General features: G+C 45.7%; 1 protein-coding gene across 1 annotated transcript in view; it reads left to right on the plus strand.

Moving 5' to 3' along the window:
• Positions 1-26,352, plus strand: part of NEDD4L (NEDD4 like E3 ubiquitin protein ligase) — a 338,877-nt gene continuing 312,525 nt past the window's right edge. Inside the window, exon 1 of the mRNA XM_089895250.1 lies at positions 1-26,352. This exon is cut by the window's right edge and continues 11,193 nt beyond it. The gene's annotated coding sequence lies outside the window, so the exon portion shown is untranslated.

Below are 26,352 nucleotides of genomic sequence, written 5' to 3' on the forward strand. Positions count from 1 at the left end.
TGCGCCCCCTTCCCGACGGGACTCCCCGCGAGGTTCCTGTCCGGCGGCGGCAGGGAGTGGGACGACCCCTTGGGTGCGCGTCCCCCGCGCCTGCAGGGGGACCCCAAAGGCGGGAGCGTCCGGGAGCGGGGTCCCGGTGGGGTGCTCGCTTCTTCCGCCCTGAGCCTGCCGCCCCTCCCCCCCCGGCCCTGCGCATTGTTTGTAAATAAAGCGGCGCGACGCCCAGCGAGCCTGGGGTTCACTCGCCGCTCCCCGCCTTTGGGTGGAAGGAGGGCGCGTGCGCTTCTCAGCCCGCGTGTTCCTTTCCTCCAAGCCGCGTCTCCTGGGGCTGTGGGGCAACTTTCCGCCTTTCGCCCCTGCAGCCCGGGAGTCCATGACGTGTGTCACGTCTGGGTCGCGGGCTGGAGACCCGCGCCGCGCGGGGGAGCCCGGGGCCGCGGCAAAACCTGGATTGTCTCCCCCTGGAACTTTGTAATGATGGTGTCAGCAAGTGTTCTGATGCGTGTGTGCTTGTTACGGTGGGAGAGAGTGAAACGTTCTGAGCTGTGCGTGTCCGACCCTCTGTCTTGCAGAGTCTAAAGCCAGGAGTGTGGATTTCGGGGTCTTTTTGGTGGGGGGAGGAGATCTAGGATGGGGGCAGGTGCTGCTGGAAACTTGGGGGAAGCTTGCAGCCCTGCCATTTTTTTTTCCCTCTCTGGGATCCAGCACCTCCGGGGTGGGTGGAGAGAGGAAAGCTCAATTGATCCTTTTTATTGATGAAGCGAATTAAGTAAGCCACGCCCCCGAGGCTGTCGTTTCGCCTGGAAAGGGCTTTGTTTTTACCCTCACTCTCTCCTCGCGAGTTCCCACTCCCCACTTCTGAGAAGATCCTGCTACATCACTGCTTAGATCTCTCCCGACCAGCCACGCTCGGGTCTTATTAGTGTGTTGCTCTGCCAAAAGTGGGGTGGGCGGCTGTCGCTGGCGCGGCGTGACGGGCAAGCTGGATGGAGCAGGTAGGAGGGGTTTGGCATCTGGCGGGGCGCGTGTTCAGGTCTGGCTCCCCTTTCGAGAGGTGAATTTACAACCCAAGAGGCATTACTCAGCGGGGAGGTATTTCCTATCCTGGTTGTGCATTTCATGATAAGTTAATGTCTGGAAATTCAAGGATTTCTGGGTTTCTCTTTCTTCCTCTCCTTTCTTTTCTGAGATCCCCTCTTTCTCTGGTGATAGGGGTGGGGTTAATAGACACGACCACGTTATGGCTTCTCTCCCACCCTGGTAGTGTGTGTGTGTGTGTGTGTGCGCGCGCGCGCGCGTGTGCGCGCTCCGTAAGTGTGTAATGGAATAGGTGTTTTAGGGTGGAGAAGGTGTTGTGGGTATGTTCCCCCCCCTTAATGTTGCTAGGTAAAGCTTGCTGTGGTATTTATTTTATCAAAGAATGATCGCAATGCAAATAATGTGATTGGCGTTTCCGATCATTTTGCCATGCTGGGCTCTTGTAAAATATTTCCCCCCCTTTTGTGCACTTACCTGAGGATGGGTGAAAAGTAACAGTGTTTCACTTACCCAGGGGGATCTCCTCTCCCTGTTTTCTCTTTGAGGAGCTTACTCTTTCATTCTCTACTTCTCCATTTAATTAGTAGCGGTAGAGGGCAGGCAGTGAGCTTTTAGAAAGGTGGTGAGATACACATTCCCAAACAAAGGGGCATGAAGACAGCTGCCTTTCATCTTAGGTCTTTTTAAAAAAATGACTCATTATTAAAAATCCCTGGAAAAGAGAATTCTTAAAGAGCGTTTTGGGAAAAGCAGCTGGATAAATGAATCACATGCATGTCGGTGTAGTTTCTGCTTTGTCTGCATTTACAGTTAGTGTCAGAATCGACCCAGAGCACATCTTACCACTTTTGTCTAGGTGAGTTAATACTGATGATCTTAATTGGTGTCTAGGGCAAAAGTGAAGGATGGAATGTAAACAGAATCAGGGTGTGTGAGTGTGTGTGTTTGTGTATGACTGGGTTCACTCCTGTATGTTGCTGGAGGGGAATTTCGGGCTGTATAGGGAATAGCAAGAGGTGATGAGGACATTATATTGATTGATTGAGTGGTGGCCATGTTGGTGATACTATTTAGTTCCACACACTATTCCAAAAGACAGGTCACATCTGTCTTCCCTTTTCAGCTTGTCCTACCAGTGGTGAGGAAAAAAAAAAAAGGCAGGGCTGTTTTGATGACTTCACATTTTTATGGTATTTGCTTTTTATGGGAGGTTTCATGCTGTCAGGTTGCCCTTCGGAAGATCAGGGATTGCCTTCGTGGAATATTAACAAGAAATTGTTGAATTTGAACAGCTTGTTTTGTCTTCCTGAGTTAGCCTGTGTAAGAAAACAAATGGAAGATTTTAACAGGCTCTTAAAGTAGATGCCTGATGAAACAAACAGCAGGGTTGTTTTCCCAAGGCGTTCGCTTCAGCTCATACAGTTGGTGTGCTGTAGATCATCACAAACAAAGATATTTTGATTGCTGTGTGGAAGAGTCACCTTATAAACCTCTTAGCTAAATAGGCATTCGTACCTAGCAAATTTCATGAAAGTTTGTATTTTCATTGAAGGTTGGTGAAAAGCATTATCGTGTGTTTGGCATGCACTTAGTTGTATCCCGTCACAGAAAGACGCTTTAGCTCTAAGCACTGCTGGTGATGAAGCATTGCATTAACCCAGAAAATCGCGGGATGCCAAGACAGAGGGCATTGTTCCTAGGTCTGTCCAGCTTGTCAAATGAAAGGGATTAAATGTGGGCTTTGCTTGTGTGAGTGCATGTGCTGTTTATTTTTTATTGTGCCTTTCTGGCTGTGGTTCCTCTGGTGAACTATAGTTCATATTCACCCGGATTCAAATTAAGTCCATTTAGGTAATCAAATTTGAAATTGCTATCAGACGAAGGGCTTTTGGTATTGGAGGGATTAGCAGATTAAGCAAATTTCTGATTCAGGGCCCAGGATCAGATTTGATTTGGAATCAGAACAGTTTGGACTAGTTTCTGCATTTGGCTTAGTTCCTTGGTGGTTTTTTGTTTTTGTTTATTTTTTGGCAAGCTGCAACCCATTTTGGCATAGTTTACTCGTGAATGTTGCTGTTAACCTTCTGAAATCTTTTATTACAGCATCTCAGAAAGGTATCCTTTATTTACAAGATTTTCTGGTGAGTGAAAGTTTGATAACTTTTTCCTTAGATATGGCATTTACATTTTTTGGCGGTTAGAATGAAACAAATGGCATAGAGATGAAGGCCAGGCTGACGTGGGATGATACTTTGACACCCTCCCTCTTTATTTTATGCAAATAAGGATAGTTGGCTAACGTTTCATATGTTTTCTCTACACCTGGCACTGTGTTAAGCCTTTATGCACTTACTGTCTCATTTAATTGTTGTAAGAACCCAGTGAGGTGTGCTATGATTTACAGATGAGTGGAGGCTCAGAGAGGTTAAGTGACCTGCATAAGGACCCAGAGCGAGTTAAGTTGTAGAGTCAGGATTTGAACCCAGTTCTGTTGATTCCACAACCCTAGTTTTTAACATGCTCCCTCTCTTCCAAGTACTTGAAAAGTCTTCATAACTAAGTTATTCAGGATAATGTAGGAGATAAATGTCAGGGATTATAAACTGATGGCTTCTGGCCACAGTTGACCAGGGACCCTGCTTAGTATTATCTCCATAGTGTTTTAAATCTTGGGAATTTTCATGGAAAATGGTAAAAATCTGACTTCATTGGGGCTACATTCTCACCTGGCAAGTTAATGGGCCTGAGTTGTGGCCCTTGAGATGTGGCAGCTGTGCTACAGTTGCCACGGTCTCTTCTTCTCCTATAGTCTTAGGAGTCTTCTTGCTCATTTGCATATAATTACCCGCTTCATAACAAACATTTAAGGTTAACCTTTGGCATAGATATAGTATTTTCTTTACTCCAAGATGCTGTCAATTTTAAGATGCACCACTGCTTTATCGACCACTAAGAAAAGAAAAGCTGTCAAGCTGTGATAATACTGTTGATTTCATGAAGCATCATTATTTCAGAGATGTTAAAATATGAAAACAAGGATGTGTTAGAATTCATTAATTACTCTAACCGGAAACCTGGGATAACCCTGGGTCATCAGTTTCAAACACCACGCCCCATCAGTCAGTAATTTTTTTTTTTGACTGTGTTGTGTCTTCGTTGCTGTCTGTGGGCTTTCTCTAGTTGTGGTGAGCAGGGGCTACTCTTCTTCGCGCTGCGCGGGCTTCTCATTTCGGTGGCTTCTCTTGTTGCGGAGCACGGACTCTAGGCGTGTGGGCTTCAGGAGTTGTGGCACATGGGCTCAGTAGTTGTGGCTCACAGGCTCTAGAGTTCAGGCTCAGTAGTTGTGGCGCACGGGCTTAGTTGCTCTGAGGCATATTCCCAAACCAGGGATCGAACCCCATCTGCGGGTTCTTAACAACTGCGCTACCGGGAAAGTCCAGTCAATAATTTAAAGTCAACTCCACTCAGATTTCTGCTCTTCTGTCTCAGAGAAAAGGGCTAGCATAAGGGAAATGCTCTTAAATGGACATCAGCAGAGAAGAAACAGGGAACCTAGCTGCTGGGCCACCTGATTAGCCACATGTGAGTAATTGAGAATAGTCGTTAATTTATAGAATGTGGTCCATGTGTGTTTTCTAGAGATTACTTGAGAAACCCTGCAGGCCATCTTTGCAGCTGTGCAAAAAATGGTCACAAGATTGCTTTCAGAAATTACAGTTTGGGTATTGTTTGGATCTGAAGGAGGATGCTGAGAGGCCACTTCTCAGAGGAACATAAGCCTTGTCCCTTCATTCCAGCTCCAAGTGCCTGCCTGAGTCAGGCCTATCCCTGCTGGTTGGGGAGCTCTCTACCCAGGACACGGGCTACCCCAGTTACATGTGTCATTACTGCTAACATTTGAGAAACAGACCCTAAAAGGGCCTAGGTTTTATGGTGACATTTGAAAGCAGTTTTTAAAATCGGCCAATATAATGTACTGGTTTTGTTTTGGTTTGTTTTGCGATACGCGGGCCTCTCACTGCTGTGGCCTCTCCCGTTGCGGAGCGCAGGCCCTGGACGCGCAGGCTCAGCGGCCATGGCTCACGGGCCCAGCCGCTCCGCGGCATGCAGGATTTTCCCGGACCTGGGCACGAACCCGTGTCCCCTGCATCGGCAGGCGGACTCTCAACCACTGCGCCACCAGGGAAGCCCTAATGTATTGTTTTAAATTCTCCTCTCTGTTGGTTTTTCTTTGCTTCAAGGAGTCTATGGAATTTGCAAGAAATTGACATTCTAATGTATAGTCTGCTGAATTTTATAGTCAGAATGTTTATTTGAATTATGTCCTCACTGGAAAGTAGTTTCCTTAAGGAATACAATTTTTTGGTCAAAGGCATGAGGAGAGTGGCAAATGGGAATCCTCAGATGACTGCAAGTTCTTTTCATGTGGAATGCAATTTAATTTTAATTTTAAATTTTTATTATATTTCATTTTTTTGGCCTCGACATGAGGCTTGCGGGATCTTAGTTTCCCAACCAGGGATTGAACCCTTGCCCCCTTCAGTGGAAGTGCAGAGTCCTAACCACTGGACCACCAGGGAAGTCCCCAGAATGCAATTTAAAGGGAAGTGATTGAATGGGGCCTGGGCACCTGTCTCTTCTATGCAGCGAGTGCCCACATCACCAAGGAAACTTCCTTGGAAAGTTGTTTGGGAATTGTGGGAGCATCCATATGCTTGGTATACATTCAGGAGAAATATGAATAATCTCAAGGAAGAAACCCCTGACGTTAAGAATGGTTTTGGAATGTGACATCATCACAGCAGTACTTTAGAATTCCTGCTACATTGCTTCTGCACGCACCCCAAAGGGAAGAAACTGTATGTTCATTGATAATTCATAACCTTTCTGTATTGTGCAGTTATTTATATAATACCATAAAAACACGGTAGTATGTGACTGGTGGAAGAAACAAATTAATTTCTCTGTGATAGATTGAGATCATATTACATTTTAAATTTTGAGTTAAGAAGACGTTGAAACAGGTTTTATTGCTGCTTTTGAATTTTGGGTCCTAGACAAGTAGCAGCAATCAAAAGAGACCCTAACTGGAGTTTTTAAGCATTTTGATGTGGTAGGTCTTTGAGTAAGTTTTTCTGTCCTACTGATAGATTTGGGAATTGGTAATAAACCTGACTACATAGTGATCTTTTGACAGTCCATGTAAAAGAGGATTAAAATAATAAACGAGTCATGTGATGAAGGTAAGTATTAAGGTCGTAGGCTTAAGGAAGAGCATGAGAAGTGTGACAGTGTTACTTTCTGTTTTTATATTGTTTCTCTTCCAGGTCACAGTATAAACAAATATATTTCATTTTCCGACTATAGGTGGCAACGTTTGTACTGTGTCTGTTTAATGATGTTACTGTTGGCGTTGCTTGTTGGTGTAATGTAGAAATGGGAGGATAATTTAGAGAGGAGGATAAGGAAACTAGATTTAGAAAACAATATTCTCCTATTAACTAAAAAGTCAGTTCTTTACTGAAAACACTTAAAGTGGTATTTCTCATTGTGGGCAGTATCAGGAATCATCTGTTTTCCAAGTTTTTCAGCGTTCCTCTTATCCAGAACATATTAAAATTTGGGGGAGGGACAGGCATTTGGATTTGGGGGGAAAAGCCCCCATAACATACAAACACGCAGGAAAGGTCCTTTGAGAACCACTGTCACATCCTTTCTTCTTGGGTGCATAGGGACTTCTGAATAATTCTACTTGCATTGTACAGAGCGTTTCATGATTGCTGTCATTGACTTTGAGAGAAACTAACAATCTTCGCTACTCCCGGGTATTGAATTGCTGGAGATATTCTTGGTTCCTGAGGCAAGACCGCGGCTCAGGTTCCGGCAGAGAGAAAAGCAGTGCTTAGAGATCTGGGACACTTATTTCATGGAAATATAAGATCTCCTATAGGCATAATGTTTTATTCTGAACCCGTGTGGCCTGAATTAGGCTTTAGGTGAGAAGAGCTGTGTTACATAAGCACGTCCCAGGTAATGAGCTTGGATTTGACGCTTTGGTCGACTTTTTTTCCCTGAGTTCAGAGTCCTGTATTGATTCAAAACTGGCCAAGTTTAATGGTGAGGCTATCAGATTCCCTTGCTGTCATCAAATTCACTCTTTGGTGACTTCTTGGCAGGCAAGCATCCACTGAGAGATTTCGTATTCTTTTTATGCTTCCTATTCACCAGGAAAAAAGGGCCATTCAAAAATGACTTTTCTTTTAGTGTAAAATGCTGCGATGTGAAGTCCATCCTGTGAAGATGCCCCCTGGCGGGGTTTGTAGGGATGGTGGCCCCATGCAGGGGATGAGCACACCCAGGGAATAGTCCCATTGCTGGTTAGGGTGGTGGCCCATCACCCGGGACTTGTCAGGGCTTCCCAGATAATGCTGAAGTGAAATTTTGATGGATCACTTGAGTGGCTTAGGTCACCTCTGTGGTCACCTCTGTCTTCCAGATGGAGACAGTGTGTTCCATCTGTGTGACTAGGTCCCTCCAGACTGAGGGAGCAGACCCGGGTGGGGACCCTGTGGAACAGCAACAAGGGCCTGAGCTGTGCCTCTTGTGATTCTTTTTTTTTTTTTTTGTGCCTCTGATTCTTGGTCTTGCCTATGTTAATACAGTTTTCATATTTTAATTATATTTCCCATTTTCAGCCTTATTCAAGGCCCGGCTCTTCCTGGTCTCCTCAGGCGCAGTTCTGGATCACACTTCGTGTCTTTCAGAGCACTTTGTAAAGCTGGACTTGCCCTTGTGGGTTGTCATAGTAGTGAGGCAGCTGCAGCGAGAAAGATGGACAGACAGTTCACTCCCACCTGGCTGGAGGTCACATGGAGCTGCCCCAGTTGAGCATCTGTTTTAATGTTTTAAACTTCAAAGTTAAACCAGGTTTTTGGCGATCTGTGTGACTTAAAGTTTTTAATGTACATATTGGCCACCGTGTTAGGTGTCACCAATGTGGGGACTCCAGGGAAGACAGGCTTGGGTCCCAGGTAATGGAGCAGACGACGAAGATCCTCTCTACTAACTTTTCCTGTTGTCTAACTGAAGATGTTTGTATCGAAAGGGTTAGTTTTTATTTACATGTATTAAGTTTTGTTTTTTTAGTGCTGGAAGTCACCTTGTTCTGGTTTTCCCAGAAAATGAAAGCAAGGCGATGCTACTTAGAGACTTATTTTGCTTCATAAGCCCTCAATATTAACTATTCATGAGAAAAAGTGGGTGGATGTGTATCCCGCTCAATCAGAAGCTCTACATACTTCCGACTCTCCCAGCTACTTTCAGCTCTTGAAGAATGGGAATCCGTTAAATATCCTGTGCTTTCTTTTCTAAGTCTCCATTTTTTTCCTCTCTCAGTTAATCAGTGGTTTATCTTTGGGTGTCACCAGAGTGCTAACTTCATCTTCATTGGCAATTTGGTAAGGAAAGGGGAAGGAGTGGGGGGTTTAAAAAAAAAAAAGCAAAACCGAGCATCAGTTTGCTTCCTTCTATCCTTTCTTCTCATTCCTTTTGTGTTTTGTATACCGTGTGCGATGATTTGGAAGCAGCTGTAATTAACAGTAAGTTGGTTTTTAAACTTGGAACTGGCTGTATTTCCTCCTCGCCTGTTAACTCCTGAGGATAAATGAACGTGGTTCTTGAATTAAGCTGTAACTAGAGTGAGCTGAACTCTGTGGATTTTGAGTTCCAGAGTATGTGTTTGCTGATAACTGAGAAGTTGGTATGGGCTGCGCTGCCTGCCTTTGGCATAGAGGTCTTAACTGTCAGTGCGTGTTATTAGTGAAAGAGAACGTTTTTTTTTTAAATGGAATTTCTTCAGGTTTATTGAGATATACTTGACCTATAACACTGTGTAAGTTTAAGGTCTACAACATGATGATTTTTTTAAATGTATTTTTTAACATCTTTATTGGAGTATAATTGCTTTACAATGGTGTGTTAGTTTCTGCTGTATCACAAAGTGAATCAGCTATATGTGTACATATATCCCCATATCCCCTCCCTCTTGCATCTCCCCCCACCCTCCCTATCCCACCCCTCTAGGTGGACACAAAGCACTGAGCTGACCTTCCTGTGTGATGCGGCTGCTTCCCACTAGCTAGCTGTTTTTACATTTGGTAGTGTGTATATGTCCATGCTACTCTCAGTGAAAGAGAACATTTAAGCTGGAACTAAGAGCTTTTCCTCCTTTGCTGGGAGAAGTGAGATGGAGAAGGGTATTTATTGTGCAGCCACAAGGATGGGAGAGGGGGTGGGGAGATATTGAAGAATATTTAATAACATGGAGATGACAGTAATATAATAGTACGTGGGAAAAGTAGGTTACAAAACACTGGGTGTGCTGTTTCTCCAAAACAGTAGAATCCTATTGTGGTTAAAAGTGTTTATGCATAGGGCTTCCCTGGTGGCGCAGTGGTTGAGAGTCCGCCTGCCGATGCAGGGGACACGGGTTCCTGCCCTGGTCCGAGAAGATCCCACATGCCGCGGAGCAGCTGGGCCCGTGAGCCATGGCCGCTGAGCCTGCACGTCCGGAGCCTGTGCTCCGCAACGGGAGAGGCCACAACAGTGAGAGGCCCACGTACCGCAAAAAAAAAAAAAAAAAAAAAAAAAAAGGTGTTTATGCATAGGAAAAATGACCAGGAATATAACCCATGATGTTAATGGCAGTTATCTTTAAGCAAAGGAATTACAGGTACTTTTTCTTGTCTTTTTTGCTTGCTTAATGTTTTCTATATTTCTACAACAAACTTCTTTTTTTTTCTTAACATAAGAATAAGTCTGAAAATGAGGTAGAAAGAAGCCTCCCAAATGCATGTACTTCAGGCTTTGGGTGAAAATTAGAGCACTTGTTCCATCCAGATATTATAGTGTTTGTTCAGTTGAGCACATTTTATCAACGCCCTGCTTTGTGCTTTGTATCTGGGGACATCAAGGTCATTGCATTGCCACTTGTGCCTTTCAGTAGCCTCCCAAGGTGGTAAGTGGAGGGGAGAGGTAAAAGGTTGGTTATTTTTTCAGAAAAAGTGGCTGGTAAATCCGATCTTCTTTTCACCAGCAGCTTGCAAACTAGATGTTTCATTTTCTCCACTGTAGACACGTATGATTTTCCATCCTTCAGGGCACTACAGTTGCATTAAAGTCATTTAAATCTTTAGTAGCGTTCTGACTTTTTCGTGTGTGTACTATGAAAATTGTGACCTGTGATCAAACTCAAATTTGTTTCTCTGTATTTTGTTTTCTTGGGTTTCGAGTGAGAGGTCTTGTCGTTACCTAATTGCAGCATTGAGTAGCGTTTAGATATCAAGGTGATAACTGAATAGCTATAGTCATAGGGACACGTAACAGAGTGGCTGGAAGCTCTTCGTTGTTTTGCCTTCAAGCTAAGTAACGTCCCTTGAGTAACGTCCCTCAAGTGTCATTGTTTCCCAGGGTATGTTTCATGGTTGTTCTTTCCTGAACGGAAGGACAGAGTTGGCAAATACTATGTTACATCTAACCTGGGACATCGCTCTATCCCCCTTCCATCAGCCTTTTAGTGGGTCTGAAATAAGGATGCATCTTACAGTTGATAAGTGTGTTTAATGTGGTGGTAGGTTCCTTGCACACTTATCTCCTCCGTATCCCCCATCCTCCCCAAAGTTACAGCTTACAGGTGATGGTATCTTAGAATTGTGGCACTTGAGTTGGCCAATCTCAACTTGTGTGTTATGGTAGATCCTTGATAGTTGTTATGGCGACTCCAGCCTCATCTCTCTTGTTCAGTTATGATGTGTCTATTAAGAAGTACCCACCTGGACCGTAGGACAAGGGCCAGCTCAATGATATCATTGAGGAATCAAGTTTGTTTTTCACGACTCCGCTATCTACAGCCTGGCCCTGTTCAGAGGCCTTATTGGTCTGAGGGTGGCTGCCAGTGGCACTTAAGAGCTTTGTTCTCTTTTCCTCCTTGCAGAGGAAAGATAATCGCTTCCCGTGGCTTTCCGCTTAAGATAAATGAAATTTCATTCCCATGATCACCCAGGAAATCTCTTGTTGTGTCTCACTGGCCCACAGAAGCTTCGCTCTGCTCATCCCTCAACCAGCCAGTGGGAAAGAGGGGGTGGAATTACCTTTATTGCCTTACTGTTTCAGCCCATAGTGCACCTGTTGGATAATTCACCCACCTTCAGAAATGTCCATGACTTCATGAAATCACATGCTCCCTTTCCCCAGGGAGGCAACCCAAATATTCATTTAAGTATTGCAGGGATCTCTGGGTGATACACTGTCACTTCTCTTCCACCTGAAAGAAGGTTTTTTTTTTGGGTCTAGTGACTATGGCTTAATTGGTTATGTTCCCCCCAAACCATCCAGCCTCCAGTGGTGAAGAAGGAACAGGTTATTACAATAAACCTCCCATTTGGAGAGGGAGAAAATAGGGAAGCTCAGGGTATGGTTGCTGGCGGAACAGGAGTAATGAATTGTTGCCTTGGTCAGCCAGTCCGGCAGCTTCCGGCTCTGCTGCATTGTGTCCATTGTGAGGATCCTCCTTGGTCCTTGTCTTCTACAGCCGTGCCTGGATGGATGGGAACTGGCAGAGCGCCTCCTCTTGGGTCCTGCTTGGTGTGAGTTTGGGACTGCAGGGTGGTTTGTCTGGGAGTTGAGCAGCCATAGGCTGGCATCATCTGAGCTGAATACGTGGCAGTGTTGCTCCCATGAAAACTTAGGTTCCGGGTGTTTTTGCTTCCAGTCAATTCCATGGGCTGGTAGTGACAGCCAGTGATCTTATCTAGATGAAGTCGGTGCTTCTGGGAATTTCTGTGTCTTAGTGACAGGTCTCTATGCCCTACTCATCCCATTGTTTCTGCCTCAGGGTGATTCGAAAAATAGCCTCCGATGAAGAGGCACAAAGTTTGGGTCCAACAGACAACAGGGCACTTAAACTCACTCTCCCTTTGCTTTACCTACTCAGAATGACCAACTTCTCCAGCCTGGTACTGTGGGACTCACAGGACCCTCCACCTATCCCACCCCCCTTCGGGCATTCCAATTTTATTTATAACGCTACTGTATCACAAAATCTGTGATAGTTAGGGCTCTTGATTGCAAGCAACAGCGGCCAATTCTGATGAATTTGAGCAGAAAGGGATTTATTGAAGGCATTTTGCATAGCACAGAAGTACCTGGAAAGCTGGAAAGCCAAACCTGGGCAGTGGTCAGGAACTAAGGGAGGCTGGACACCCAGAATTGCAGCCAGAGAGCCTGCAGGAAGCATCTGACAAGGGCTCCAGGGCTCTTAGACACTGAATGCCACCTCCGACAATGTTCCCCACCCGTCTCTGGATGCCGTGTGGCAGGGCTCCACCTGCTGTAGCTGCATCAGCTCTCTGGTTTCCTACTTGTGTTGCGGGTCCTCACAACCACTCTCAGTCTCCATGATTCGGCAGAAGGACTCACAAGACCCAGAAATGGGTACACTGACAGTTACAGTTTATTACGTGAAAGGGTAACAAAGCAAAATCGGTAAAGTTGGATAAAGATGCCCGGAGTGACATCCGGAGGAAACCAGCCGGGAGCTTCCAAGAGGCCTCCTCCAGAGGTGTCACACAGGATGTGCTTAATTCCTCTATCAGCTACTGTGATCACATATAGGAAACGTTGTCTACCAGGGAATCTCATTAGAGACTCAGTGCCCAAGCTTTTTACTGGGGACTGATTGTGTAAGTGCCCTGTGCCTACCATGTACTAAAATTCCAGGCTCCCAGAAGGAAGGCAGGTGTTTGCACAGTCTGGGCACGCTGAGGCACACTTAGCATTTAGGGGACGTTTATATCAGTGGAGGGAAGCCAGCCAATCTTGCAACTGGGCTTTCTAAGGATAGCAGCCTCAGGCCCGCTACACTGATTCTTTTCTGCCCACTGTCTCTTTGCGTCCCTAGTGGGAAAACTCAGGCAGGAGCCTCTGATTGGCTCACCACAACCATGGGCTTACATCCTTGCTGCTGGGGGAGGGGTGCGACGAGTCTGTTTCTTCCCCTTTTAAACTTTTGGTTTCTGTAGTGGGAGATGGACCCAGCCTCCCACCAGAACTCACGCTGTGGGAATCCCCAAACACAGGAAGCGGTGTCTGATGCTGGGAAGTGCAGCATCCCTCTTCCCAGAAGCGACTCCTCCAAGCATGAATCAGGCCCTTCGTGGTGAATGAAGGGTTGCAGCAGTGAGGCTGGGTGGTGTGAACATTTGCCATCCCGGCATCAGGGAGAGGCTGTGATATGTTTTTGCAAATTTCACGTCCCTGAGGGGGGCAGAGTGCCCCCACTGGGTGCCATGGGTGTGCACCTGCTCTTCAAGAACTCTAACAGCAGTTCAGCTGAGATCTGAATGAGGTGTTGACAGCTACTTGAGGTTTGGGGACAGAATATTCCAGACAGTGGGGATAGCAAACACAGAGGCAAAAAGCTTGAGGAACAGAGAGAATTAGCCTGGCTGGAGCATGGGGGGCGGGGGTACTGGCAGGCAATGGTAGGGGGTGTGGACAGGGGACCGATCCAGAGGGCTGGGTTTTCTCGGCACAGTTGGGGAGCCGTTGGAGGGTTTTAAGCAGAGGAGTAGCAGAATCTGATTTGTGGCTTGAAGCACCTCTGGGAGAAAGGACTGTTGGGGCAAGGACAAGAATGAAAGCAAGGAGACCAGTCCGGAAACTCCAGTACTGGTTGGTCGAGAGGTGGTGGTGGGCTGGGGTCCAAGGAAGGGCACAGGGCAGTGTGGTGACGTGGATGGATTTGGCGTGTATTTTGGAGGAATTGCCTGGCTCTTGATAGACGGATATGGAGTTACCACCCAGGATTATGGTGTGAGCAATTAGGTGGTCAGTTACCGAGAGGAAGATCTCGAGAGGAATAAGATTAAGGGGAGATGGGGAAACCCAAAGGACTGTTTTGATTAGGTTAAGAGATGATGCCAGCGAGCAGGTAGGCGTAAGCATCTGGAGCCCAGTGGAGCTTTCGGGGCAGGGGTGGGGCGTTGGGATCCTCAGCATGTGGTTAGCTTGTGGGGCCTGGGAACTCGGAGAAGTGAGGACTAGTGAGAGGAGAGCACAGGCCCTGGGTCTGTCAGCCTTTGGAGGTCTGGGCGAGGAGGCGTGGCCTCTAACCACGTGTGGCCTCGGGAAGGCTGCGGGGGTGGGGTGGGGTAGTGGGAGTGGTCAGCAGCATCCGGTGGCAGGAGGACAGTGAGTGTGTGTGGACGTGGCTAGGTGGATGCCCTGGTCATCAGGAGTGGGGGAAGGGATGCCCCAGGCAGGAGAGGAAGGAAATGTGGGCATGCAGAGGCAACTCTTCAAAGGAATTTTGCGGTGAACAGGAGGGAAGAGACGCGGTTGCAGCTAAGCAGGGGCCAGGGTCCTGGAGGATGTTTTCTTTTCTCCAGTTGGGAGATACCAGTGTGTGTGTGGTTGTGGCAGAGAGGGAGAAGGCGATGCAGAAAGTGTATAGGCTCGTGCAGTGAGGTTGGGGTGAAGGCCCAGGGGCCGGCTCTTAGGTGATCACAGCTGTAGAATTTCTGGGCCTACATTTGACATCATCTTGGTGTCGCCGTAAGTGATCCTTCAGTGTCTCAAGCTAAGGAAATAGGACCCAAATTGATTTAACACACCAGTGATGTCCTGCTGCCCAGTGAATGGCAAATAATTGTGTGCCTGGCCGTGTGAACAGAAGTTTCCATTTGCAGTTAAAAAGGCGTGGGAGAGGGCTTCCCTGGTTGGCGCAGTGGTTGAGAGTCCGCCTGCCGGTGCAGGGGACACGGGTTCGTGCCCCGGTCCGGGAAGATCCCACCTGCCGCGGAGCGGCTAGGCCCGTGAGCCATGGCCGCTGAGCCTGCGCGTCCGGAGCCTGTGCTCCGCAACGGGAGAGGCCACAGCACTGAGAGGCCCGCGTACCACAAAAAAAAAAAAAAAAAAAAAAAAAAGGTGTGGGAGAATTGAGTCGACATCAAACACAGCTGGTAGCAGACCCACATGGAACCCCAGGGAACCAGCTTGGTGGCAGCTAGTGCCATAGACCGTAGACCTAATTTTACACTTCTGTAAATGAAATACCAATCAAAGAATTTCAGACAGCACAGAGAGGAGGTTTGAGAATTTTTTAACCTTTTAAACTGAGCATCAAGCTTGAGAAGTACTGTTCTAATGAGTGGTTGAGAACCACAGTTCACTTTCTGGGGTCCTCGGACCTTACTTCTCCATTCGAAGCCCTTTTATAGTCTTATATTTTTGTATATTGTTATTTTGTAACAATCACCTTCAGTCTTGTTAGAATGAGGCAGGTCTTAATACACAAAAAGAAGATTAAAAAGTACAGGAAGGGGCGGGAGTGACCAATAATGGACAATTTGATGGATGGGATGAGGTGAGTTGGTAACTCCCAAATTTTGTAACATCCTGTCACTCCAGGGAGGAGGGACTTCTCAGCTTCTTTTTTTTTTTTTTAATGATTAAAAAAAAATTGCAGTATAGGGAATTCCCTGGCAGTCCAGTGGTTAGGACTCTGCGCTCTCACTGCCGAGGGCCCGGGTTCAATCCCTGGTCGGGGAACTAAGATCCCATATTCCACAAGCTGTGCGGTGCGGCCAGGAAAAAAAAAAAAATTGACGTATGGTTAATTTACAATATTGTGTTAGTTTCAAGTGTACAGCAAAGTGATTCAGTTACACATACATAAATAGATACGTGTTTATATGTATATACACTCTTTCAGATTCTTTTGCATTATAGTTATTACAAGATGTTCAGTATAGTTCCTTATGCTATACGGTAGTTCCTTGTTTACCTGTTTCATACCCAGTAGTGTGTATATGTTAATCCCAAACTCCTACTTTATCTCAGTTTCCCAGTCTTGTTGTGGTGATTTTAACACCTGGGCAACAAAGACCTTGCCCTTCTTTGCCAGGTGACCTTAATTCTAGAGTCTGCGAAATGATGGTTTCAGGCAGATGCTCTGGTCTGGGCAGTGGCAGTTTCAAGGATTTCTTTGCCCTTTTAAAGAATCTGTGGAAACTAAAAACCAGTGTAAAATTATCAGAGGTGAGTCTGTGCCCTTCTTCTTTGGAATGTGTTTGCCTTTTACGGGGGCCTAGAGAAGCAGGAGACCTTTTAGAATTTTAGGGAAGGAGGATAGTTAAGAAAATTTTAAGTAAGTAATGATACAGACTAGAAACATGGAGGGGTAATCTGTATGGCATGAGCAAATAAGGGTTTTTTTGGACCAGCTGATCTGATGAGATTGTCTAATCTGAGATTCTGTCTTGTGTGGGGCAGCCACGCACGGGGCCTGATGTTGTGATGGGGACTGAGATGGCCAGTGGACAGCCCTTGCTCTGAGGGTCTGACCTGCTTGAGACGGGCATGTAAACAGCAATCACTTGTGGTCAGTGAAGTAGTAGCAATAACTGCAGGACGGTGCTGTTGAGTCTGGGCTGTGACGGTGGGTGGAAAACACTGGTGTCCGGCTTTGAACACTGACATCTGAGCTGAGTTTTAGATTAAAATAAGCCAGTAGTTAAAATTCAGGCACTTTTCATGTGCTAGGTGCTGATGTGTATATCTGACGAAAACTCGTGGAGTCTTCACAACAGCTCTTGGAGGTTGGTACTTTTATCTCCATCTCACAGATGGGAAAACTGAGGCACAGAGAGGTTAGCTAACTTGCTTGGGGGTCACAGAGCTAGTAAGTGGCAGAGCCAGGACTCGAACCAAGGCACTCTGGCTGCAGAGCCTGTGGGTGGAACCACCACCCCATGGTGTCTCGGAGCAGTTCTCCAGGGAGTGGGGAGGAAGGACAGCAGAGGCATGGGTGGCCCAAGTCACAGGAGGAAGTGGCTCTGTGTGAATAGCCTTGTGGACCTTGTCAAGGAACTGGAACTTTATCTTCTGAAGCGCTTTGAGAACCCACGTAGATCTGTGCTTTTCTAATGCTCACCACGCAGCACCGGGAGAATGGATGTGAGGTTGGACCACAGTGGGAGGTCCTGCAGTTGGCTGGGCAGAGTTGGTGGTGATGACAGTGGAACCAACCAAGCCGGCGGGGAGGCGGGGTAAATTCAGGAGGTATATAGGAGACGGAAGGCATTGGATGTGGTTACTGATTGATTAGGTGAGAAAAAGGGGGCAGTCTAGAATAAATCCCTGCCACCCAGGTTTGTTTCAGAAGACTATTGGATGAGAGGAAGGGAGAAACCCTTTTTAAAATTAAATATTTACTAAATACCTGGTACAGTGGTTTTAAACTGTGGAGTAAGCCCCCTGCCCCCTGAAACACTTGGCAGTGCCTGGAGACATTTTTGGTTGTTACAACTTAGGAGGTGCTACCGGCATCTAGTGGGTAAGGCCAGGGATGCTGCTAAACATCCTATAAGGCACGGGATGGCTGCCACAATGAAGAACTATCTGGCCCCAAATGCCAATAGTGCCAAGGTGCAGAAGCCCTGCACTAGTATATACCAGTTTTACGTGGTTATCTAATTTAATCCGTTAACCCATCATGTGAGATTATTAAATACTCTTTTCCACGTTTTTCAGGTGACAAAAGCAAGGCTTAGAGAGCATGGGTGGCTTGGCCAAAGCCACAGAGCTAGTTAAGTGCCGGAGTTGGAATTTGAACCCAGGTCTTCTGTCTGTCCCAGTGTAGACGTGCCCTTTTCAGTTCTCCTGCTGTTTTATTCATTGCAGAGCTGCAAAGGAAGAGGCACATTGAATTGTGGGGCTCTTTTCTCTATAGTGCTGGCTCCAGACTGGAGAAGGCAGGAAGGAAGGTGGTTATTTATACGCAGCTCCGCACAGGATCGAATTTTCCAGTCCTGAAGATCTTACAGCAGGGAGTTCACGGAAGTTATCACTGTCTAGATGTCGGCTTTCTCCTGCAAATATGAATATGTACCATCTTTTCCTTTTAAAAATACTACTGTTAAATTAAGGTAAAATAAAATGTGAAAATGATCATTTTAAGCCCTATTTATTCCCTGTGCATATTAACCATTGCAGCTTCTCAGTAATTTAATTACTGAGTATCCCTTGGGGGAGAGATTGGGAGGGTCATTCGGGACTGCCCTGGATTTAGAGATGGCAGAACTGTTAAAAATACCTTGATTTGCCAGAGGTAAGGAGCCCTTTTGAGAATTAGTTTGTTTTAGTGTGGTCTGGAATGACAAGAGGGCTTTTGATGGCTCAAGAGAGAGTGTGGGGTTTAGAATTCTGTCAGCTGCTGTCTGCTTTTAATGGTTATTATCTGGTTCCCAGGCAGCCTTCCTTGGTGGCCCGTGATAGTAGAGGCTTAGGGACAGGGTTTCCACATTTGAACTCTCTGTAATGTCATATTACCGGTATTTTCAAGGTTATGCATTTTAAGATACAGTCTTTCGATGGTGATCTGAATGAGGCTGCCCTGCTGAGAAAGGTTTTTGTGGGCATGATTTCTCTGCATAAAACAGTCTTTGTGTTGACCCCAAGTCCCGTTTTGTGTCTGGCCTCCCAGCGGCCTGGTGCTTGGCTGGACTGCTGGGACCACTGGGTGAGCGTGCAGTTTCTGTCCTTTACCTATCAGCTCTTTTGTCCTTAGAGGTGCTGGGACTCCTGCATCCAGGCAGTGCTTCTTCGGGGGAAACCTGTTTGCTGCAGCTTCCAATCTGATGCCGATTCTGCTAGAAATTAGAAGCTTCGGAGGGCAGGAGTTTGGTAAGCAAACAGCAGGGCCTTCAGCTTTATGTTAGGAGAGTCCATGTTTTCATAGAAAATCAGAAAAAAAAAATGGAGAAAAGGAGGACTCAGAACTTTACACAGTGTGCTGGTTGCTGGCCTGGATTATACTACATACAACATTGAACTCGAGTGTGGTTTTTTTCTTTTCAAATTCCTCGTGTAGATTTACATGTATAACACGAAAGTAGTAATAGGACATTTTGAGAAAAAAATTGAAGGGGCGATCAATTTAAAGATCGCTTCTAGATTTAACCCAATATTGAAGAAGAAGAATAAAAATAACATGTTTTATTCACTATGTTAATGGTACTATTTACTCAGTGCTTACCTGATTGGGCTTAGGTTTTTTTTTTTTTTTTTTGCGGCACGCGGGACCCTCACTGTTGTGGCCTCTCCTGCTGTGGAGCACAGGCTCCGGACGCGCAGGCTCAGTGGCCATGGCTCACGGGCCCAGCCGCTCCGCGGCATGTGGGATCTTCCCAGACCTGGGCACGAACCCGTGTCCCCTGCATCGGCAGGCGGACTCTCAACCACTGCGCCACCAGGGAAGCCCTATATAGTGTTTTTTTAAAGGCTGAATAAAGTACACCCCCTTGAGAGAAAGGACATAAATGAGAACTTCACGGGTTGACTTAAATTATTTTTATTATGTTTCTTAAAATATATCCAAACAGAAAAGGAGGAATGAATGTGTTTATAATGCATCTATCACCATAGCTATCACTGTAGCCAACGCACAGATTCATTACAAATCCAGTTCCCCGCCTAATTCAGTTCAAATGAACTGCATGGTGTTTGATGTGGCAGGTGATGCTGATTTGTTGAAGCCGCATCTGTCATCTGCTCAGGAAGTACTGGCTGCTGGGCCAAGTTTTCTTCTCCTGACCTACCGCGTGCCGGGTGGTGGTTCCTCACTCTGTTTTCCTTTACTCCCATTATTCAGACTTCTCTTACACCGTATGCTGGAGCACAAACACATCAGTCTTGTTAGCTGGACACACAGTGGAATTACCGATGCCCTCTCGATCATGAATACTAAGACCAGTTTTAGCCCCAGAAATCGTGGCGAGCACTCCGTTACTTAAAGTGGTGTTGTTGATGATCTTTGTATTAATGTATTAAGATCGTCATGGCCTGAGGCTTCCTGGACCGGATGTGGTCCGCTCTCATCCAGCAGGGAGGGAGTTGCTGTGGTGGGTGGTAGAGCCTCTTTGGACAGCCCATGTATTTTGTCTGTGAGCTCTGTCATCACGCAGCTGTGATTCATCAGAATACAGATGATTCTCACCTGGCCCAGTAACATCTACATTGAGAATGTCAATCAGATCTAATACATCTTGTGCCATAGTTGCTATTTGATCTTGCACTGGTCTTCTCTTTGCTTTTAAAGACAGCTTTGTACTGAACATTTCCCTAGTTAGAGAGCACAATTCACTCAGGCTCTCATCTTTCCATTCCTTAGCAACCCTCTTTCCATTGCCACCATCAGATGACCTTGCTGATTTTCCAAGTAAGAAATGCTTTTGTTGTATTGTTTTCAAGGCAAACAGAGCTCCATTTTTATTGGCTCTGGAGTCCCCTGGCAAGGAAGGCACCTCTCAGGGTGCTCTGCTCAGTGTTGAGTGGGTGCCTCAGCTACACACTTGGAGTTGTACTTCCCTAAGTTGAACTTTAGGATTCTTGCTTTTAAAAAAAATTCCTTTCGCCCTTTGCTTATCTTAGCCAGGGACAACAGTAAAATAAGGAGCAGTTTATTTATTTTAACAGACGTGTTGGACGTTGCCCATCCAAAGGAGCATTGCCATTCAAGGTGGTTTCTTGGGGAGGCCTTGCCTGTACTCTTAACAGGGTAACCAGGGGTCAGTGCATTTCTTCGTAATCCTTACTCTATCAAAACTGCCTTCTCAGCCAGGCTACTAGGCACATTAGGCTCATTAAAATGGTCTTAACCGGGTTGAACCCTCATCTTAGTCACTATGCTTGGCTTTGAAGCTGTTTCTAGAAGTTAAATTTATCCCCTGGGAAGGCACACTTGCCCACCACTCAGGGTGTCAGATGTAATGGACTTCAATGGCAGCTCCTCCAGCAGAGAAAGTCCAATTCCAGATGTGGAATGCTGACTTACTATTGAAATAGGTGCTTAGGGTTCCAAGGTGGCTGTACTGACACGCCACACTTCTAGTGTTACAGCAAAAGAATCAGCCACGTTCTTTAATATTCATATCTCGTAGAATTAGAATCAGGAGAGAAACTTGGTAAATCTTCTCTATGTTAACAAAAGTAAAAGCAGAAATTACTGGTGGGTTTTTTCCCCATAGTCTCTTCAGTTGCTTGTGTCTTTCCTGTTACATCTCATATCTTTTGAAGCCTTTTGTGAATGCTTTTTAGAGCCTCCGTTTTCGTAGACGTTAGGAGGTTCTGGGGTTTACTTTTGACGTTGATTGCCAGGCGCTAGGAGATAACTAGTTGGGAGAGCTTTTTCTCCATGAGTGCTGCAGCTTGCTTGGGGATTGGGTTTATTGGGGGAGGTTTATAAACTTAGATCCCCTCATACACACCCACACTGTAATTCAGAGTTTGTCATCTTTAAGTGTTTTTCTATTTAAGCGCTTAAGGCCCACTCTCTTAAAGTGAATATTTAAATCTAAGCGCATTTTGGTTTCTGCCAAGAAAGAACAAGAGTGGATCAAGTGAGAAGTTGGCATAACAAAATGTAGTTCCACAGAAGCAAATTGACAGTGGAGAATTGTGTTGCTGGTTTTTGGTTCTGATCAAGCACTATGGAGTCCTAGTATAAAACAAGCCTGGGTAAAAGTTCACGTTCTCATATCATACTTGGAAGCGTTTGGACCCAATATGGGGGAGCTATATATGTACGTAATACCATGGTGATCTCAGGCCTTGAAGAGTGACAGTAAAAGGACATGATAAAATATCTTAATACCACTGCTTAGCTCTCTGATACCCTTTTGCTGTTTGCATTGGAAGAATTATCACAGAATGATTTGACATGTTCTGGTTAAAGCAATGGCTAGGGATAGGGTGGGGTGAACCGCTGCAAGGGCCTGCAGGGCCACACCTGGCTTACCTGGAACACCTCGCACACCTGGCTGGGGGGCCCCTGAGGGTATACCTGGATTACCTTTCATACCTGTAGTTCTCAGGGAATAGCGTCTTTTAGCTAAGAAATGAAACTCTAAGCGAGCAAGTAAAATGAGTAGCCCTGTGGGACCTGAGCAACACTTTGAGTACTCCTGTGGCCGCCCACGTGTATTGTCCTTTCTGCTGTGTAGTTAGTGTCCCAGTGGAGCTATTTGAGTCGTGGAAGCTGGAGAAAGAGATGTCGCACAGTGTTTTGCAGGTGGGAGGTGAGGTGAGGCGGTTTGGGAAGTTGGCACTCCTTAGCCTGCCTGGGAATGCGAGGAGCCCAGATAGCAGGTGACGGTGGCAGCAGGGGCTGCAGGTGGACTGGGTCAGGGCTGCTTGGGCTTGGGGGTGGACTTACCTGAAGGCGAAACGGGACTGCGCTGTTTGGCAACAGGGCTGCAGAATTCTTAAACCCAAGCAACAGAAGCATCTCTGTCCTTGCTCTTCTCAATCCCAATTTGTTTTTAGTCTCAGCAGAGACGAGAATGATCGTTACTTGCTAGGTGAGGGAAGAGTAAATATGATTCTGGGCCACTCAGACACGAGTGAGCAAATTCTCTAAATGATCTTGTGTTAGGTGTTATCCCTTGCCTCAAAATTGCTCTGCAGAAGGCTGACAGAAGACCTACCAGGGGAAAACGTCAGAATTCCCCACCTACAGTTTCTTTTCTCCTTTTCCATTATTCATTGAAGAAAGGGAGAAGCTTGAGGGATGTCCCTGAGGTGTGCGTGGCCATGGACCAGGCTCGGCCCTCAAGTGATGGGGATATACTCTGTTAGTAGGGGACCGAGTGGGGCCTCTGAGGCACTGCCTCCCTTAGTTTTCCTTCTGAAAAGGGTGCTTTGCCCTGTGGCTTCTTGTTACATGCTCTTCTCTAGGATGGTTTATCAGAAAATATGACTGTCTCTCCATGCCCTTCCTCAGCAAGTGTGTTAACAGCAGGATAAGCACAGTTGTGAAGCCTTTATTTCCACAACTTTTCAAGTAGCTAAGCACCAGCAATGTTAGAGTTGAAAATGGGGCCATCTTATCAGGAACCAACTTTCAGATGTTGAAGTAAATATAAATTTAGTAATGTGGGAAACTTATTACTAAAAGTACTCCATATTTGAATCATTTTTCTCTTTTGTTAGCTCAGTTTTAGGAACAGTCCTAGGGGTTCCCCTGGAAGAAAGTTTGGCTGGAATAGAGGGCAGTGATTGTGAATTCTCCAGATCTTTCTTGGGCGTGCTGTTAGGGGAGCAGCAGTCTTTTGGAATACGAATAGGAAGTGTTGATGTTGTAATGCTGACTGACACAGTGATACTGCGTTTAAAATGGTGGTTAATACCTCACTACAGTTTCACACAAAAATACAGGTAAGGGCCTTAGAATTCCACAATGGTGGAGTAAGGACTTCTGAAAATCTACTCCACAAAAGCACTGAAAACACTGGCAAGACATATCAATATCAACTTTTGCAAAACTTTGGAAATTAGCTGAAGACTTGGAACAATCTGAGGAATATTTGTTCAGGAAAAGCCATGTGATCTCAGCAGGAACGGTGAACTTTGTGTGGTGTTTTAACTTGTGCTCATCCCATCCCCCTGCCCCAGCTCCACTGTGGCCTTGGAAGCCAACGGCTTTGCAGCTATGGTAGCTGTGAAAACCAGCAATCTAGTAGCCACTGGATGTGGAAGAACAGAATCGGAGCTCCCCCAGAGGCCCACTTCCAAAGAAGTGTCAACCCGTCTGGCAGCTTACGTAAAAGCTCCATTCTTAGGGCTTGTCTTTATTTGATCTGACTCAGAGCACACTTTGTGTAAGGGCCCTACTCACTGAGCATTTGTTGAGAATGGTCAGTCGCAATTGTTTAATCACAGCTGCCTGAGATGGTTTTGCTGTTTGGGGCCAACAGTAGCTGATCAAAAAAAGACTGAAAGAAAAATCTGGGAATGAAATGTCCCTCAGGAGCCTTGTTAAAGCTCCACCATTTTTCTGGGAATCTGCAAGACTCTGCAGATGCCCAGGGAAGACTGAAGAAGGCCCTGAATTCTCTTGTTGACCTTGAGGTTCTACGCAAGCAGGAAGTGAGGCTAACGTAGAGTTATAAACTGGCTGGCAAAGCATTGAGCCGACACATACACAGAAGCCCCTGGTAAGGGCTGGAAGCGTTATTAGTTCAAGACATTTAAGGAAATCTCTGTTCACCTACTCCTGAACCACTAAGCGAACTAATCAGGGACTTCAGTGGCCACATGTTACAAAAAATACAGACGTCATAGACTTAGTCCAAGAAAATCACTAAACAGTAACAACAAACAACCCTGGGGTCCATAACAATAATTTTGGAATCTGATTTCCACACATTGACACATTATATTATTTTAAACATCCAGTTTTCAACAGAAAACTACACGACAGCCAAAGACAAAGGAAAATATGGCCCACCCACAGGAAAAAGTCAATCGATAGAAACCGTCCCTGAGGAAGCCCGGGTGTTGAATGTACTACAGAAAACTTTACATCAGCTTTGATAGACATGTTCAAAGAATCTATAGGAAACCACATCTAAAGAGTTAAAGGAAAATACGGAATGATACATCACCAAATGGAAAACGTGTAAAGAGATAAAGATTATTAAAAAAAAAAAAAAAAAAAGAATTCTGGAGTTGAAATGTACAGTAACTGAAAAGAAAACATTGACAACAACAAAGAAGCCAGACACAAAAGGCCACCTTTTTAGTTAAAATGTTCAAAACAGGCAAATCCATAGAGACAGAAGGTAGCTTAGTGTTTTCTGGAGGCTGGTGGGAGGAAGGAATAGGGTGTGACTGTAATGGGTACAGAGTTTCTTCTGGGGTGAGGAAAAATTTCTGGCATTATCTAATGGTGATAGATGCACAGCCTGGTAAATATATTAAAAATCAATGAATTGTATATACTTGAAAAGGGCAGACTTTATGATATATGAATTAAACCTCAATAAAGTTATTTAAAAATAATGTATATAGATAAGGGCACATCCAGATGCATCTAGGGTGTAAGAAAACTGCCATAGGCTTCAGTATCTGGCTTGTGCAGACTTCGGGCATTTTGTGCCTTGAGTTGGATTCTTTTTTTTTCTTTTTTTTTAAAATTACTTCTTCGGCGGGTCCTGAGGAGACCAGGCTCCTCTGCCCAGGGAGAAATTCCAATGGCAGGTTGGATGGGTGACACGTCGTCTTCCTTAGCAGGGAGCAGCCTGGGAACAACTGCAGAAAGTCCAGCAGAGCCCCGCTCACACCGGGCCACGCACAAAGCCGTGGCCCCTCACTCCCTCCCACCAGCCCACCTGAGTTGGATTCTTAACTCTGCATCTCATTTTCCCTATCCACTCTACTGCCCCTGGCAGGGTCTGCTTCCGTGTCACTGGATTGAGGGAGCAGCTCGGCAGTGTTCCTCCATTCTGAGAGGGTGATGTGGGCCATCGGGCCAGTAGTACGCTTCTGCCTAATTAATGCCTGAGCTTAAGCTTTCATCGATGTGGGATGTGTCAGTGTTTCTCCCCATTCTCGCACCTTGTACCTTGGCATTTTGCTCTTATCCTCCCAAGATCAGGCTAAGAAAAACTTAAGTAGCACAAGGGGGAGAAATGCCATAGAGATGAGCTTGGCCAGTTTGAGGCGATCAAAAAGCATCTGCCTGATAGATGGTGTGCAACCCCAAAGCTGAGCAAGTGGTTACAAAGCGATCAAGAATAAAACCAAACTCTTGTCCTCTGCTGGGTAACTCGAGGGAAGAAATGGTGCTGCACATTAAGGCAAGGAGGCAAAGCCCAAATGACACACATAGGAGAGAGGACGCTGAGAGGTCAGCCAGTGTTGGCTGTACAAGTCTCAGTATGTATTGGATGATTGGCTCAGGGTAAGAGGATGCTGGAAATGATGCAAGAGGTGGGGGCGGGGCATTGGGGGGAAGATATCTCCATAGCTGAAGAGTCGGATGGACAAGCAGTTGTTTGGACAAAAGAATAATAACAATAATAATAGTAAAACCTGCATATATTTCAAATACTTTCTATTATGGATTCATTTCACCCATTCTTAGGCGGAGGGAGTATGTTTGCACAGATACAATTTATGAAAAGTGTCTGGACCAGAGAACATCATAGTGGCAGGGATTTCCTGTCCAAGAGAGCAAAAAGGAAGTAAAAAAATAGGAGACTCCAGGAGGCAGTTTTAAGAACTTTTTTTTGCTCTGAGGTCATGGAAATTGTGTTTCGTTACAGATTTTCCTCTGGTCTGGATGCGCAAAGTGATCATTAGGTTGGCGCAAAGTGCTACGGAAAACAGCCGTTGCTGACATCAAGAGAAATGATTATGCCGTTTGGTAAACACAGGAAACTAGATTGTTAAGGAGCCTTTCCCTTGATTGCTTGA

This window comes from Delphinapterus leucas, chromosome 14 (assembly GCF_059928025.1).
Source record: "Delphinapterus leucas isolate spDelLeu-1000000601 "Yukka" chromosome 14, BTC_Dleu_Yukka2, whole genome shotgun sequence".
NCBI lineage: Eukaryota > Metazoa > Chordata > Mammalia > Artiodactyla > Monodontidae > Delphinapterus > Delphinapterus leucas.